Raw genomic sequence first — 15,000 nt, forward strand, 5'->3', positions numbered from 1 at the left:
GAGGGTGCGTTCCCCCACCCTTGATTTCCCCCCATCCCACCCCTCCCCTCCCCTTGTGTGTGTGGGGAAGGTGGGGGTGGGATGAGGGGGGATCAAGGGTGGGGGAACGCACGGGGGGTGGGAGGTGATGGGTGTGGGCGGGGTCTGTGTGGGCGGGGTCGGTGTGGGCGGGGTCGGTGTGGGCGTGGCTTATGATTTTTTATTTATTAAATTTTTTTTTTTTTATTACCACGAATTAAATTAGCTAATCTGGGTGGGGTGAATAGAAATGTTGTTTAATGAATTATTAGCTTTGTTTTTTGTAATTCTTGCGAGTAAAATGAACCCAAGATTTCTTCTCCATTTAAATCATATAATTTGTAGGTCCAAGGGACTGTATCCATTACATCAATGATTTTAAATAATTCATTAGTCCATTTTTGTGTATAACCTTTCTCAAATGGCTTTTCCATTTGTATATCCTTACAATATCACCAACTTTGAACTTGGGCTTTCTCAAATTAATCTCCTTTTCATATTCTAATTTTGTAAATGTTTCTGATGGTTTTGATTTTGTTGATGAATGAACTGTATTATTGTAATTATCTACAATATCCTGAATTAAATACACCCATTTTTGAGAACCGAGTTGTGTGAATTTTTTATATAATTTCTCTTTCAAAGTACGATTAAAACGCTCAATAACAACTGCCTTTTGTTACGTGGTCCCCTCGGTGAATACCTGGTCTCAGTGACCCCCGGACCGTGAGAGGAACTTCGCCAGAAAGCTGTATTATATATGCGCTTTCGCCACGCAAGCCATATGAATTTCACCCAAGAGACAACTGACGTTCAAGGATATATTTCAAGGGTAATGATACCAAACAATTTCAATGACACAACCATCAACAATATTTCAATGACACAACCACGGAGATTTTCCCCGAGCAATCAACAATACATAATCCTCACCAATTCCCAATTCACAATCAATTCCCTATGATTAAGATGGCCATCTTATACATGTGTGTCCCGGTGAGTACTCACGAAACCCTTTTGGTCTCGGTCCCGCACAATGTCTCTGGGCCCCTCTTGACCAAGATGATGGTCCCCGTCACCGCACTCGGGCGGTAGAACGAACCCCGGGTGGACGTTTCTCCACCGGGCAGGTATCGTACCAGGCACCGTGGCGGCAGCCCCTCGTGGCCACGCGCAGCGGATACGGTAGAGCAAGCCAAACCCCACGCCGCTTGCAAGGCGCGTTAGGCCCCAACGTGCGACCCGCACGCGTCTGTTTGGACGGTGCCACGAACGATTCCAGACGCGGGGTCGATGCACGACCCCACGTCAACTTGACGTCTCCACCGGGCAGGTACACGTCCCCGGGAATTCCTCTCGCCTGACAGGTTTCGGAACGCCTCGGTTTTCCCGGCAGCGCAAGGTCGATTCCACCTTTTGTCGTCGCGGGGCGAGGAAAAAGAATCACCGTCCTTTTTTCTCCTCGTGTCTTTTTTCTTCCCTTTTCGGTCACTTCCGTTTCCGGCCACTGGTTCAGAAGGGCTCCTGACCCTCCAATCACAACAACCCTTAATATAATACACACGGATAAGCAACCTGAATGGTAATTCACATACCTTCACATAAATATGTAACACTTTCCTTCATTAAAGGTGCTGTATAATTTAATACCCTTCCCCTTAAGAAATTTCATGAATATTTTGTTGTAGAACTCTGTTCCCTCATCGGTCCACAGTTTCTTTGGTTTTCTTTTATCCCTATCAAATATTAGCTTAAAGGCCAACATTAAAGTATCACCCCTTTTATTTTTTAAAGGGACAACCCAGGCAAATCTACTCCTCAAATCAATAACGGTTAAAGCATACCTGTATCCCTTATCATTATTTAGTTCGATTAAATCAGCGGACCATATGTGGTCAGTGTATTTAGAATAAACTTTCCTTCTTTTAAACTTTGTGATTATAGGTTTATGTAATTCATTAGCCAAAAGCTCCTCAGTCTTGATAACATCATTGGAGTTTAATAGTTTTTTGGGAAATAACCAAGACCAAGTTTCAATTTAACACTTATCATTTTTTTCACAATAAACCTATCAACTTTCTCTCTCAATGTCGGATTTCGTATCAAAGACAAATTATACAACATTTCTCTGTCTGCTTCATGTTTTTCATCCAATGTGGTGGTATCCCCATAAGCAATATCATGCTTCATACACACTTCATCAACCCTATTTTTTGGTCTGGACCAAGGTTTAGGATTGTCAGTCTCATCTAATCTTTTATCCAAGTTTGTTCCTGGACCACAGAAAGAATACCCTGGAAGGTGTAATTCCCCTGGAATTCCAGTTGTTGTAAATTTACTTCCTGAGAGAAACTTTTGTATGTCTCCTCCTCTTTTAGGAGAGATGAATTGGCACTTTTTAGAGCCACATACTTGACATATTCCTTTTTGATAAACTCTATTATTTTTAGCTTTAACATAAGAGATATTTTTAGATTTAGTTTTCTTTTTACATTTGAGACAATAACTCATATTTATTTATCAGAAAAATTCCGACAGAGTATCAAAACCTTTTTGGTTTTCAACATATACATTTCAATCTTTATTTTTAAAACATAAAGAATCCTAAGGAATGCCTTCACTCTCTCCTCCATTTATTTACAAATAAAAACTAACTAAAGTCAATGACACCAACATCATCAATCACATAATCTTTTCCTTCTTCTTCTTCTTCTTCACCACTTTCTCGTTTAAATCTCCTCCCTGAAATTGAAGACATTGACGTTGTTATTTTTGAAACCATTATCTTCATAAGAGTTGTTAATTCTTTAATTTCCTCTTCGGTGCGTTGAGATTGATTTATTTGCTGTAATACACTCAATCTTTTACGAATCTCACCGATTTCCATCTTTTTATATTTTTCCTCCCTCTCTCTTTGCTCCCTTTCCTCCCTCTCCTCCTTCTCCTTTTTCTCCCTCTCCTCCTCCTTTTTCTCCCTTTCCTCCTTCTCCTTTTTCTCTCTTTCCTCCTTCTCTTCTTTAACTCCTTCCTCATTTATCTTAGCAATTTTTGATATCAATATTTTCACAGCATTCATTCTTTCTTTATTTTCCTCTTCGGTGAGTTGAGATTGATCTTCTTGCTGTAATACATCCACTCTTTTTTGAATCGCTCTGATTTCCATCTCCCTCTCCTCCTTCTCTCTTTTCTCTCTTTTCTCCTTCTCTTCTTCAACTCCTTCCTCATCCCTTGCTACCCTTGAGTTTAAACCCCAAAGAATATTATACATATACTCATCTGGATTTTGAGATATTCTTGTATCTATAATTATTTTTCTCATAATAGGATACCAATAAGATTTGTTGACGATTTCTAAAAGAGTTTTATATTTCATAACTTTGAGAAGTTCATTTTTATTTAATACTTTAAACAAGTCTCTATTTGTGGGTTTAACAATATCAGTATAAGGCCAGTTTTTTATGACAAAATTTCCATGTATATGCTCCAAATCATAAGGTATGTAATACCGAGCACCCTTTTCTTGTAGGTATCCTTGAATACAAAAATTATAATTCTCTTGTAGTCTTCTTCCTGCCATTTATGTATCAGAAATATATGTGAGATTAATATTATGACAGGTAATACCACCCCATCTTCCCACTACCAAATCGGTTTGTATTCCTCGGCTTTCTATCCTTATCTCATTACCTTCCTTCTTTGTCATGCGAACCATCGCTATACTATCATATATTTTTCTTTTCTTAAAATCACGTATTTGTTGTTTACTAATTGTACTTCCACATAAATCCTTATCTTCACCAAGTGGATAATATTCTTCTTTACGAGACTGATTTAAATCATGTAGGTCTTCTATGTTTATTGAAAAAGACCAATTATACCCTAAATCAGGCATATCATACCCCCATTTATTAATTCGCATATTAACTAAATGTCCTTCTTTATAAAATTCAATTGTAAGCAGGTAGTTAAATTCAATGAGGAAAGGTATATGGTCAGTATAACCAGGTGTTGTGGTTGTAAATTTTACTTGTTTAACAAAACGTGCTGTTTTCTTTAAAAATATATATTGTGATAAATCACTTAATCTAATTAAGTCATTCGCATCTGTAGGGTTTGGATAATTGATTAATTTATAAGTATTCTTCATATTAATATTTTTACTTACACTATATTTTTGTCGTTCAGCCTGTGCCTTTGTATAATAATTTGATAAATCAATATCCTGAGAGGATTTTCCAAAGATAGAACCATCTTTTCCAACATAAGTCATTTATATTAGATTAAATATGATATCATAAAAATTTTCATTATTGTTGAGTTGAAATAATACATATAAACATAATTGACCACAACATTTAGAATTAATTTCTTGAACTTGAAATGTTTGATAAACACCATTCTGTAAGAATTGTATTACTTCAACAGGTGGTGGCATACCATAACTATCAAAATAATATTTATCCTGACTATCATGAATACAAACCCAATGAGAACCATTCTGTGTGTCTAAATTCATAATAATATTCTTTGTATTCTTATTTATATGTATTAATTCATCTCTCATACAAATAACCACATTATCAATTTTTAGTGTTTTACAATACTTAGCTAGTTCTATATTTGACGTTGTATTCTTTCCAAATTGTTTAAACCATTTATCCATTTATTTATGAGAAAGATACAATCCATTACCCCGTTTAGTTAGTTTAACACCCGCTTGAGCGATAGAGGAAAGCATATCTCCAACCAACAATCTAGCTTTATCAGGTAGACTTTCAAGTTTTTGAGCAAAATCTACAATTACACCACTTCCACTAATTTGTTTCTCCAACTCCTTGTTATGTCTTTCCAATTCTTTTTGAGCTTTTAGTTGTGCCTTCCTTTCGTTAGCAGTTTTTACCGCTGCTGAAATACCACCAGTCAATGCTCCCGCCGCACTTAAACCAGCAAATAAAGGAATTAGAAACGGGAGAAATCCTCCTCTTGACTCGTCTATTGAATATTTCTTTAACATAGGTTTCGTCATTTTAATTTTAAGTGATCCAACATCATTTAGTGTTTTTACTTGTGTGTGTGTGAGTAAAACATCAATTCTTACAGCTCCTTTTCTTTGAATTGTATTAACATTAATAATACAAGGCTTTTGATTTTGAATACAAGATGTTAATTTATTAAGATTGATTTGATTAACATATACCCCAACCATTTATTTATGAGAAAAAACCTATGTGATATTAATCATAACACCATTATCTGTATTAATCTGTAATTCTGTTTCCTCCAAAAGCAAACAATATGCATTAACCTCTTCACTCTCCCCTCTTTCAATGTATAGAGAAGTATCCACTCGATTAGACTTTATAGTTTCCTTTTGAGAACTCAGGTCAATTGCGTAGATTGTATAAAGTTTTTGAAACGCAACCATATCCAAAATAGGATCATTATTACCACTAGGACGTGCCCGTACGTGGGTGCCCGTTCCTTGCCAAAAAAAAAAAAAAAAATGTCTTCGCCCATGCATGCATGGGCGTGCCCATGGGCCCATGGGCGTGCCCGTAAGTGCGTGATGTGACCGTACAATGAATGCATCGTCCCGACGCCGCAGCTCGGATGGCGCTGCAGTTAATCGGGCCTGTATCGGCAGAGTTATTATAAACGTGTACTACAATCGATCGTACCTTACAGCGTCTGCTCGCCACGTTCAGCATCAGTACGTCGTCACTATGACTATCCGTAAGTCCGGAAGTGACGTCCTCATTTGACTGTCCGGAAGGTCGCATATCGCAGTTACGATGAATCGCAAATTAGTTTTAATTAGTTTTAAAACATAGTTTAACGCCAACATAGCGCCAACATAGTTTGCCAACGTGAAATAAATGAATACGCTCTCAAATGTGCCGTCCGAGGCAGAGTCTGTTCGCCACGTTCGGCACACGTGATAGCTCGCTGCTCTCTGATTGGTTGAATCGTTTTTTGGACATAGCTCGGTAACTACTTGTCCGATTAATATGAATCCTTGAAAAGGCACATCCTCAGGTCCCCAGCAATATACCTGGCAAGTTTCAAGTATATCGGACCCGTGGTTGTCGAGAAACAGCGGTCACAGACACACAGACACACAGACACACAGACACACACACATACACACACACATACACACAGAGATTACTGGAATTATAGATAGATTACTTTCACACACCTTTTGGTAGGACTTGTAGGCTTCCGCATAATCATTTTTTTCCCAATCAATTTCCAATCTATCTCGCGGATAAAATGTGCCATCAAGAGAAACCCGAAGTTGTTTCACCTTTGCATTATCACTCAGGGCATTATTCTTATTAGTACCGTCCTCTCCATCTGGTTTTTTAAAAATGAGCCAGAGGTATCGTGGCTTTCCTTGAAGAACACCTAAATTCCAAGTGCAGGTAGTGTGTTCCAGTTTAACGTGTTGACATCTTCTTTTAAGGTATGATACATTTAGCGGTTTCTTTGAGTTAAGTCTTCTATTTAACATCTCTTCCGTTTTAAGATTAGGAGTGTATTCACTGATATACCAACACAAATCATTAATAACAAATTTATTATTTTCTCCAAAAGCATTTTCATCCCCAAAAAGCAATCTATTTACATTATCATTCCTTTGTAGTTGAAATCTAATTTTAAGCCCATACAAAACTTTATCATAATCACAAAATCCAAATATACCTTTCAGAGGTACTGCTACGGTAAAACTATTCTCAGCTTTTGCGTCATCATTATACATTGACTTCCTTTGACTATAACCAGGGTCTGCGTTTGTACCCGTTGACATATCAGGAATAAAACCTTCAACAGCTCCCTTACCCATTCTATCACTAAACGAATATAGTGTAAATTTCATAATTTCAGATGTAGCAGAGACATAATCAACCGCTTCAACCTCTTGTGTTCCAATATACAGGCGGACACTGTCAAACATTTTCCAGAAGAAATCATTTACGAGTGTAGCATTAGTATTATTCGCAGCCTTAGTGAATTTAAATTTACACAGCAAGAAACTATCAGCTATATTCAAGTAAGTTTGTTGATTATTTATTTCAAAACTTTTTGTTCCGTTTGAATTCCAGTCTGTTCCTGTTATAGCATTTACCTTAAAATAGTCTTCCTTTTTAGTGGAGTTTGAAATGATAATCGTATCATCCAAATCATAGATACTATCAATCGCTTCCATACTTGTATTTATATAGCATTAAAATTGTTGAAACCCTGACCCAAGTATTTTAATGATTTTTTGTCGTTCTTGTGAAGATAGTTGAGTTTTACCTTTTTTTATTTCTTTGATTGCTTGTAATTTATGAGACTCCTTTTGAGCATCTTTTATACTCTTTATAGCACCCGCAACGGAGCCCACGGCAGAAGCAGTTGAACCAATTAGGTCTTTATGTTTAAGGATGGTTGAACCAATACCCATTAGAGTATCAATTATCCCATCTCCTTTATTTCGAAATTGATGACCTACACCTCGTTGTCTCTTAGGTTTATAGTATCCTCTACCCACATACCTTGTATAGTCTGGTGAAAGGAACATGCCCTCCCCTGTAATTATTTTATATTTTCCCAACTCGTGTTTTCTCACAATAACCATTATTTATTTATTGAAAAACTTCACGTAGGTGAATTCTGATGGATATAATTTCATCATTAAAGGATATCATACGATTATCTTGGTCGGTTATCCTAAAATTTACTCTGTATATGGTTTTTCCTGACACAGGTAAATAGACAAGATTTTTTGGTTCCATATTAAATTTATAACCAATCGGGGTTGAGTATGCACTGAATGAAAATATTGTATTTGTTCTTATTCCATCGTTATAAGCACCATCAATCAAATCACAATGAATTAATACTGAATTTATACCGGAGGATATTTGGATAACATTATCACTGTAAAACGTCCCGTTATTTTCAATCTTTTTTGAAGAGAAACCCAATAGCTCTCTAAACGAATTTTCAATCGTGAAATCAACTTTATAATTATTTTTAAGTTTAATAGTTGATTTTGAAGTGTGTTTTTGAATATCTATTACAATATTTTTTGGTTCATCACCTTTTTCTTTCATAAGGCGAGAGACTTCTGAAGATATTTGAGAAATCTCATAAGCTCCAGGTGAAACAGTTATAGTTTTATATCCACTTCCTGAATTATAACTAAACTTGCTGTTTTTCTCTGTGATATTAAACAAGGTATTATAAGTTTCCATCGACAATAAAGATGCCTCATATGAGGTAAGGGGGTCAAGTTGTAGTGGGTAAGGGAATGAAGCTGTGTAATCGCTCGTTGTGAAATTAAAACTAAGAATTGTGCTTCTCATCTTATTTAATATCTAATAAAATATCTTTGTATTGACATTTATTAATTATTTTCATATTCATCAACTGATCTAAAATGGCTGAGGATTCATTAAAACAATTGTTGTTTCCAGCCTTCTTACTACCTAACAACAATAATAGCCTATTAACTAATTGTGATGGGTCATTTGGAAGAAAACTAACACCTGAACCAAGTTTACTTAAAGCATCAATAATATGTTTCTCCTTCTCATTCTTCTTACTTTTTTTACCAGCAACAGAAACTCCATAATCAAGTGCATTTAACAACTCAATATATACCCTATCTTCCTCTCTTTCCATATCAAGTGGTTCCTCAAAATATTTTGAACCGCTGAATCCGGGGTTTGTTAGAAGAAACATTAATCTTGGAGTTAATTTAACATTTGGTTGAGTAGAACTCAAGAACATCAATTCATCATTAAATATCAATACCTTTTCTTCCACAAGATGAAACACTGCTGGTTCTTCTGTTGGAATGAGACCTGCTCTGGTTTTTGAACCCGCCGAATATTCATTGTTTTGAAGAGCTTCCACAACATAATTAGGGGGTTGATTTACCTCCTCAAGTTTCCGAAATAATCCCTCGTCATCATATTCTAATTCACCAAGTTCTTGTTTTGTTATCTGACTAAAATCTTTGAGCATTTGAAGTTTTTTCGGAGTAAATTCTACCGTGGGAACTGTAGGTGAGTGTTGAGTTTTCAAAAGTGGTTTAAAGAATTTCTCTTGTTTTCTTTCAAAGGCTTCTTCACCAGTTAGTTTCTGTCTCCGTTTCTTCTTTATCTCTTCCTGTTGTTTAACAACTTTTGAAACTAATTGTTGATGTTCCTTAAACTTTCTTTCTCTTTCTTCGGTATTCATTTTCTGTATTTATTTATTGAAAAATATCATTTAGTATCTCATCTTGTTTCACAACAATATATTTATATTTTCCAATCGTGTGTTTCATATAATTTTCAAATTCTTTTTTACTACATAACGTAGAGCAATTATCTCTCCAAAAATTATTTACATCTATTGAATTTAACTTAAATAAAATAAAAGTATTGGCATTGTTTCTTATTGAGCATCGAGGGAGTTGAAAATATGATTGACTAAGATATATACAATTACAAGAAGAATGTCTCCCTCTTGTATAGTAGCTATCCATTACTGTTTGGTTTCTCTCATTAACACAATCATCAAAGATGACGAGGTTCTTTTTTGATTTATCTAAATCTTGAGGTGAAGGTATATCATCCGTATTATCACTGAGAATACAAGTTATGGGTTTCGATTTTGATTTCTGTGTATCACAAAATAATTGTATTATATCTTCAATATTATAATCATTTAGTTCGTTTTGAAGTTTAAATAAACCGATAATGTCTTCCTTTTTAAGACCCGCATTAAAACCCTGTGAGAGTAGTTGATACTCGGGTTGAAAACTTGACTTTGTAAAAATTATTAAATTATCATAATCTAAAAAATTAGGACCAAGGAGCATCTTTAAAAGTAAACAGGTTTTCCCACATCCGCTTGAACCAACTATTAGACATCTCAATGAATTTGGAATGTTTTTATGGTTATTAAACTTTATCTTATTTTCCCAAACGGGTAAAAAATCATTCATTTATATATTTGGAAAACAAGTCATCTAACTTTTTTTGAGCTATTTAGAAACTCTATATTTTATCCTGAGTTCGGGTTTAATTTCAAAATAATTCATTATTTTATTTATATAGTATCTTGTATTAACATTTCCATTAAAATTATTTTGAATAATAAATATCATTAAACCCTTATACATTTCCTCAATACAAAGAGTCTCTTTCCTTGTAAGAAATGGTGTATTATCACCATAATGCTTAACATTCATCTCTCTTATTAATCTTGTAAAGTAATTCATTTTTGGTTCTAATTTAAAAGAGTTATATGTTTTTTTATATTTCTTATTATCATTAATTAGAATATAATCACAGAATAAACATTGTTTATATGAACCCTCATTATTAAGCCCTATTCTATCACAAGCCGGACAATTCTCTAATTTATCATATGGAGAGTCTGGAAATTCTAAATATCCTTCAGAACTTATCATATTTATATAGTAAATTTTTACTTAAACTAAACGCAAGTTTATTCATTAATAAATACAATGTTTCAAAGCACAAAAGACAAATTTCAATCAATCTCTACTTCGGTGGAAGATATAGAAAAATATGTCAAAGATGTTAAATTGAACAAAGATAAATATGGAAATTTTTGGGTAAAACCAGTTATAGAAAATAACATGAGCCCCTCTATTTCATTTAAAGGAAGAGCTCTAACTATACCTGGAAAGACATCCATTAAAGTAAATCTAACAAAAGTTTCTCCTCTACTCCTGGCAATTTATTCAAAGCTTGAAAAAGTGATTGACCACGATACTTTGAAAAAGAATGATAAGACCATTAATAATTCTAGAGGAGACATTTGTATTTTCTTTAATAATCCAAAGGGTGTAGATCTAAGTAAAATGAATGATGTTAATATTTCTGGTGAAATGTCATTTCGTTCTATGATAGTTAGAGATTATTTAAAGATAACTTTTGATATAAAAATTGTAGAGATTGAATCTGTTAATGAAAGAAAGTATATAGATATTGATGGGAATATTTTTCTTGCTAATTAAATATGAGTCAATACAGCAGTGAAGATTTTACTATTTCATTGAACTCGGACGATAGTGATGATAGTATTTCATTGAACTTGGACGATGGTGATGATAGTATTTCATTGAACACAGATGATAGTTATGATACTAATAGTTTGTGCTCAAATGATAGTTATGAGAGTAGCTTTATTGATGACTGAGTATGATTCTGAGTATTCATGTGATAGTTATGACTTAGATGATTCTGAGTGAAAAAGTGTTTTAGTTTAAGCACAGCGATATATATAAAACGGAGCTGTAAAGCCCAAAAGTGTTTTATTTTAAGCACAGTGATATATATAAAACACCACGTTTTCTCACGCTATAAATATGGTTTATTGTGATACTTGCGAGAAGGAAGTAAAATATTATAAACAACATATTCTCACCGCAAAACATACATACAACATTTTTAACAAACTTTCCCCTCTTCCACCTGAAACAAAACACTGTTCTACATGTAATAAAAATATCCTCAAGAAAGGCTTCAAAATACATCTTAAAACAAATCTACATTTATCAAATTTTATCACAACTAAAAACTCTGATGGAGCATTCAAAGGACATATTAAAAGAAGAGTCTTTAACTTCAAACCTCCTGAACCAGAGTCTATAGTTGATGCTGTAGAAATAGTTAAACCTGCTGTTCAAACGTTGATTGAAAAAACACTAAAGGAAATGAAACCACTTAAATTTTATATGGGAGTAAAATTAGAAATGACAAAGGATGAAGGAGTTATAGATGCACCATACATGAGAACTGAGCCACACTTTATATCTTCATATCAAGATTTTAAAACATCAGGAGTCTATGATGAACTTATTAAACAAGAGCAAGATGTGGATAATTCAATCGTAGGAAGTGGATTCAATATAGGAAAAATTATTTACATAGACATTCATATTCTTAAATCAGATCCTCTAAAAGCTTCTTCTTACATTGATTTACCCAGTGTTATCAAAAATAGAAAAGCAGTTATCAATATCAAAAATAAAGACAATAAATGTTTTCTCTGGTCTATTTTAGCACACTTACATCCTCCACATTTTCATGATGAAAGAGTATCTCATTATAAAAAATATGAGAATACATTAAATACGAAAGATCTAAAGTTTCCGATGACTTTAAATGATATTCCTAAATTTGAAAAGATGAATAATTTATCAGTTAATGTTTATGGTCTAACAGAAACAAACAACATTCAGGTTTTAAAGCTTTCTGACAATTGTAAACAAACTCATATTAATCTTCTATATTTTAATTCAGACGAAAATTCACATTATACATACATCAAAGATATTGCTAAATTAATAAAACCACAAGTCTGTAAGAGAACAAATAAAATATATATTTGTTTGCGTTGTCTTAACTTCTTCAATTCACAAGAAAGATTAGATAAACATTCAAATTATTGTGGCGAACATAAATCAACGGTAATCAATATGCCTAAAGAAGGCTCAAAGATCACATTCAAAGATGAAAATAAAAAGATCAAACATCCATTTGTTATATATGCTGATTTTGAAAGTATTTTAGAAAAAATTGATACTGCTTCTCCAGATCCAAAAGAATCATACACAAATAAATATCAAAAACATACTCCTTGTGGTTTTTGTTATTATATCAAATCATCCGTTGGTGATAAATATAACAAGTTAGAGATGTATAGAGACTCAAATACCCCAGAGGAGTTTGTGAAACGACTAGAAAAAGACCGTGTTCGATTAACCAAGATAATGAGAGAAACCAATAAACCAATGTCCTTAACAAGTAAAGAAAAAAGGGAATTTATAAAAAACAATGTCTGTCATATTTGTGAGGAGAAAATTGGTAAAGGTCTAAAGGTTAGAGACCATTGTCATCTCACTGGTAAATATAGAGGTCCGGCTCATCAAAGTTGTAATATTAATTATCAACTCCCCTCTTTCATTCCTGTCTTTCTTCATAACAACGCTCATTATGATACACATCTATTTATCAAGGAACTCTCAAAGACTTCTGGAAGTATCTCAGCAATTCCAAACACGGATCAGAAATACATTTCATTCACAAAAACAATTCACACATCTCCTATTACTCATATCAGATTTCTTGATACATTTAAATTCATGGCAAGTCCATTGGTTAACTTGGTTCAAAATCTAAAAGAGTTTCCATGTCTTTCAGAGTATTTTTTAGATAAAGATTTTCTAACACAAAAGGGAATTTACCCCTATGACTATATGGACTCATTTGAGAGATTCAATGAAACACAACTTCCTTCAAAAGAAAATTTCTATAACAAATTAAACAACAGTAATATATCTGATAAAGATTATGTACACGCACAAAATGTTTGGGAAAAATATAACATCAAGAATCTTGGCGAGTATCACGATTTGTATCTCAAAACTGATGTGCTTTTATTGGCCGATGTATTTGAAGCCTTTAGATCTGTTTGTCGCACTGGATATGGATTGGATCCTGCTCACTACTACACAGCACCTGGATTGGCCTGGAGTGCGATGTTGAAAATGACAAAACAAGATTTGGATTTGATAACCGATGTTGATATGCTTTTGATGATTGAAAAGGCAAAAAGAGGTGGAATTTCACAAGTCTGCTCGAGTAGATACGCAAAAGCAAATAACAAATATCTTCCAAATTATGATCCAACGAAAGAGAGTTCTTACTTGATGTACTATGACGCGAACAACCTGTATGGCTGGGCAATGTCTCAGGCTCTTCCTTATGGAAAACTTAGATGGGTAAAGGAAAAAGACTACAAAAACGTTTTACAAGATGTATGTATCTCTACACAAAAAGAATTGGATGAAGAAAAAGTTGGTTATTATTTTGAAATTGATTTAAAATATCCAGAGGAACTCCATAACCTACACAAAGATCTCCCATTTGCTTGTGAGAAAGAAAGTCCAAAGAAAGAATGGTTGAGTGATTATCAACGATCGTTTGATATAGGTGAATCAACAGAAAAATTACTTACTACATTATATAACAAGAAAAATTATGTTCTACACCAAAGAAATTTGCGACAATATTTATCAAAAGGTCTAAGAGTAGAGAAGATCCATAGGGTTCTAAAGTTCAATCAAAGTCATTGGTTAAAGGGGTACATTGATTTTAATACACAAAGAAGAACAGAGTCAAAAACAGATTTTGAGAAAGACTTTTATAAATTGATGAATAATGCGGTCTTTGGTAAGACGATGGAGAATGTGAGGAAAAGACAAAATATCAGACTATCAACATCTTGGGAACAAGCATCAAAATTAATTAATAGACCGAGTTTTACTCGAGCTGAGGTCTTTACTGAGAACTTTTGTGCGATCCATTTGATTAAAGAGAGTATTGAAATGAACAAACCTATTTATATTGGAACAACAATTCTTGATTTATCAAAGTCATTAATGTATGATTACTTTTATAATAACTTGAGGAAGAAATATCAAAATGATGTTAATCTACTTTATATGGATACAGATAGTTTTATTTTGAAAATTAATACCAACGATGTTTATTCAGACATGAAAAGAGACATTAATATCTATGACACGAGTAATTACAGTCCAGAGAGTGAGTTGTTCTCTTCTAAAAATAAAAAGGTGATTGGAAAGTTCAAGGATGAATTAGGAGGAAATGTTATGAGTGAATTTGTGGGATTGAGGTCAAAGGCTTATGCTTATAAATACATTGTGAATAACGTTGAAAAGACTGATAAGAAGTTAAAAGGTGTAAAGAAAAATGTTATTAAAGAAACAATAAACTTTAAGGATTATTATAACTGTTTAACAACAAAGAAAGAAGAGTTTAGAAAGATTAATGGAATAAGAAGTTATAAACATCAATTATATTCAGAAGAGATAAATAAGAAAGCATTGGGGGCTTTTGATGATAAGAGGTTTATTTTAGAAAATGGAATTGATAGTCTCCCTTA

The 15,000-nt window shown here is 33.6% G+C and overlaps 2 protein-coding genes across 2 annotated transcripts in view; one reads left to right on the forward strand and one right to left on the reverse strand.

Annotated features, from left to right (window-relative positions):
* Nucleotides 1-15,000, reverse strand: part of AREL1 (apoptosis resistant E3 ubiquitin protein ligase 1) — a 165,732-nt gene that overhangs the window by 121,408 nt on the left and 29,324 nt on the right.
* The window catches only part of ZNF575 (zinc finger protein 575), a 686,770-nt gene that overhangs the window by 95,865 nt on the left and 575,905 nt on the right, over nucleotides 1-15,000 (forward strand). The gene's annotated exons all lie outside the window — the stretch shown is intronic.

Source organism: Myxine glutinosa, chromosome 1 (genome assembly GCF_964187855.1).
Source record: "Myxine glutinosa chromosome 1, kmMyxGlut1.1, whole genome shotgun sequence".
Lineage (NCBI taxonomy): Eukaryota > Metazoa > Chordata > Myxini > Myxiniformes > Myxinidae > Myxine > Myxine glutinosa.